This window comes from Chiloscyllium punctatum, chromosome 28 (genome assembly GCF_047496795.1).
Source record: "Chiloscyllium punctatum isolate Juve2018m chromosome 28, sChiPun1.3, whole genome shotgun sequence".
Classification (NCBI taxonomy): Eukaryota; Metazoa; Chordata; class Chondrichthyes; order Orectolobiformes; family Hemiscylliidae; genus Chiloscyllium; species Chiloscyllium punctatum.
This window is the reverse complement of record NC_092766.1, coordinates 4,488,678-4,491,323: the sequence shown is the minus strand read 5'-3', so window position 1 is coordinate 4,491,323 and position 2,646 is coordinate 4,488,678. Positions and strand designations below refer to the sequence as shown.

Sequence of the window (2,646 nt, the reverse complement as noted above, 5' to 3'; positions counted from 1 at the left end):
TGTGTGCGTGAGTGTGTGTGTGTGAGTGTATGTATGTGAGTGTGTGTGTGTGGGAGTGTGTGAGTGTGTGTGTGTGTGTGTCTGAGTGTGTATATGTGTGTGTGTGGTGTGTGTGGTGTGTGTGTGAGTGTGTGTGTGTGAGTGTGTGAATGTGTGTGTGTGGTGTGTGTGTGTGTGAGTATGTGTGAGTGTGTGTGTCAGTGTGTGTGAGTGTGTCTGTGTGTGTCTGTGTGTGGGGTGTGTGAGTGTGTGTGTGTGCGTGTGTGTATGTGAGTGTGTGATTGTGTGGTGTGTGTGAGTGTGTGGTGTGTGTGAGTGTGTGGTGTGTGTGTGAGTGTGTGATTGTGTGTGTGAGTATGTGTGAGTGTGTGTGAGTATGTGTGAGAGTGTGTGTGTCAGTGTGTGTCTGTGTGTGGGGTGTGTGAGTGTGTGTGTGAGTGTGTGTGAGTGTGAGTGTCTGAGTGTGAGTGTCTGAGTGTGAGTGTCTGAGTGTGAGTGTCTGAGTGTGTGTGTGAGTGTGTGTGAATGTGTGTGTGAGTGTGTATGTGTGATTGTGTGAGTGTGTGTGTGTGAATGTGTGTGATTGTGTGAGTGTGTTTGTAAGTGAGTGTGAGTGTGTGTGTGAGTATGTGTGTGTGAGTGTGTTTGAGTGTGAGTGTGTGAGTGTGTGTGTGAGTGTGTGTGATTGTGTGTGTGAGTGTGTGGGTGAGTGTGTGTGATTGTGTGAGTGTGTGAGTGTGTGTGTGTGTGAGTGTGTGTGAGTGTGAGTGTGTGAGTGTGAGTGTGAGTATGTGTGTGTGAGTATGTGTGTGAGTGTGTTTGAGTGTGAGTGTGTGAGTGTGTGTGTGAGTGTGTGTGATTGTGTGTGTGAGTGTGTGGGTGAGTGTGTGTGATTGTGTGAGTGTGTGTGTGTGTGTGAGTGTGTGTGAGTGTGAGTGTGTGAGTGTGAGTGTGAGTATGTGTGTGTGAGTATGTGTGTGAGTGTGTTTGAGTGTGAGTGTGTGAGTGTGTGTGTGAGTGTGTGTGATTGTGTGTGTGTGAGTGTGTGGGTGAGTGTGTGTGATTGTGTGAGTGTGTGTGAGTGTGTGAGTGTGTGTGAGTGTGAGTGTGTGAGTGTGTGGGAGCGTGGTGAGAGAGCCCCCTCGGACTGGGTGCAGTCGTGTCCCTGAATAAGTCACCCTGGGGGGTAAGTGTGTGTCAGACAGAGCTGGAGAAGGTTACAGAGTGACAGCGACCCCCTCACAAGACCAGGAGTGCACACGATGGTCACAAACAGCTTTCGAAATGTGGGCCACTTGCTAACCTCAGCTCAGGGTCAAGAGAGAGAGAGAGCGCGGTGCTGGAAAAGCGCGGCAGGTCAGGCAGTGTCCGAGGGGCAGGAGGTACGGTGTTTGTGGGACGGGGGGGGGGTCAGGCAGTGTCCGAGGGGCAGGAGGTACGGTGTTTGTGGGACGGGGGGGGGGGGGGGGGTCAGGCAGTGTCTGAGGGGCAGGAGGTACGGTGTTTGTGGGACGGTGGGGGGGGGTCAGGCAGTGTCCGAGGGGCAGGAGGTACAGTGTTTGTGGGATGGGGGGGGGGGGGGTCAGGCAGTGTCCGAGGGGCAGGAGGTACAGTGTTTGTGGGATGGGGGGGGGGGGGGTCAGGCAGTGTCCGAGGGGCAGGAGGTACAGTGTTTGTGGGACGGGGGGGGGTCAGGCGGTGTCTGAGGGGCAGGAGGTACAGTGTTTGTGGGATGGGGGGGGTCAGGCAGTGTCTGAGGGGCAGGAGGTACAGTGTTTGTGGGATGGGGGGGGGGGGGTCAGGCAGTGTCTGAGGGGCAGGAGGTACGGTGTTTGTGGGACGGGGGGGGGGTCAGGCAGTGTCCGAGGGGCAGGAGGTACGGTGTTTGTGGGACGGGGGGGGGGGGGGGGTCAGGCAGTGTCTGAGGGGCAGGAGGTACGGTGTTTGTGGGACGGGGGGGGGGTCAGGCAGTGTCTGAGGGGCAGGAGGTACAGTGTTTGTGGGACGGGGGGGGGGGGGTCAGGCAGTGTCCGAGGGGCAGGAGGTACGGTGTTTGTGGGACGGTGGGGGGGGGTCAGGCAGTGTCCGAGGGGCAGGAGGTACAGTGTTTGTGGGACGGGGGGGAGGGTCAGGCAGTGTCCGAGGGGCAGGAGGTACGGTGTTTGTGGGACGGGGGGGGGGGGGGTCAGGCAGTGTCTGAGGGGCAGGAGGTACAGTGCTTGTGGGACGGGAGGGGGGGGGTCAGGCAGTGTCTGAGGGGCAGGAGATACGGTGTTTGTGGGACGGGAGGGGGGGGGTCAGGCAGTGTCCGAGGGGCAGGAGGTACGGTGTTTGTGGGATGGGGGGAGAGGGGGGTGGGTGGGGGGGGTCAGGTAGCACATCAGCACTGCAGCCTCTAGAGCCGAGAGTGTGGTGCTGGGAGAGCACAGCGGTTCGAGAGAGAGAGAGAGAGAGAGAGGGAGAGGGAGAGAGAGAGGGAGAGGGAGAGAGCACTCCCTCCGCGACTCCTTCGTCAGATCCTCCCCCCTCCCCCCGCCCCTACCACCCTGGCACCTTCCCCTGACACCACCAAACCTGCGCCCACACCTCCCTCCTCAAACCCCACCCCGCCTCTGTCCCAGACCCCAAAAGACCCTCGCACCCTCG

General features: G+C 58.6%; 1 protein-coding gene across 1 annotated transcript in view; it reads right to left on the bottom strand.

Moving 5' to 3' along the window:
• LOC140453877 (rho guanine nucleotide exchange factor 2-like) overlaps nucleotides 1-2,646 on the bottom strand; it is a 44,796-nt gene that overhangs the window by 40,064 nt on the left and 2,086 nt on the right. The window lies entirely within an intron of this gene.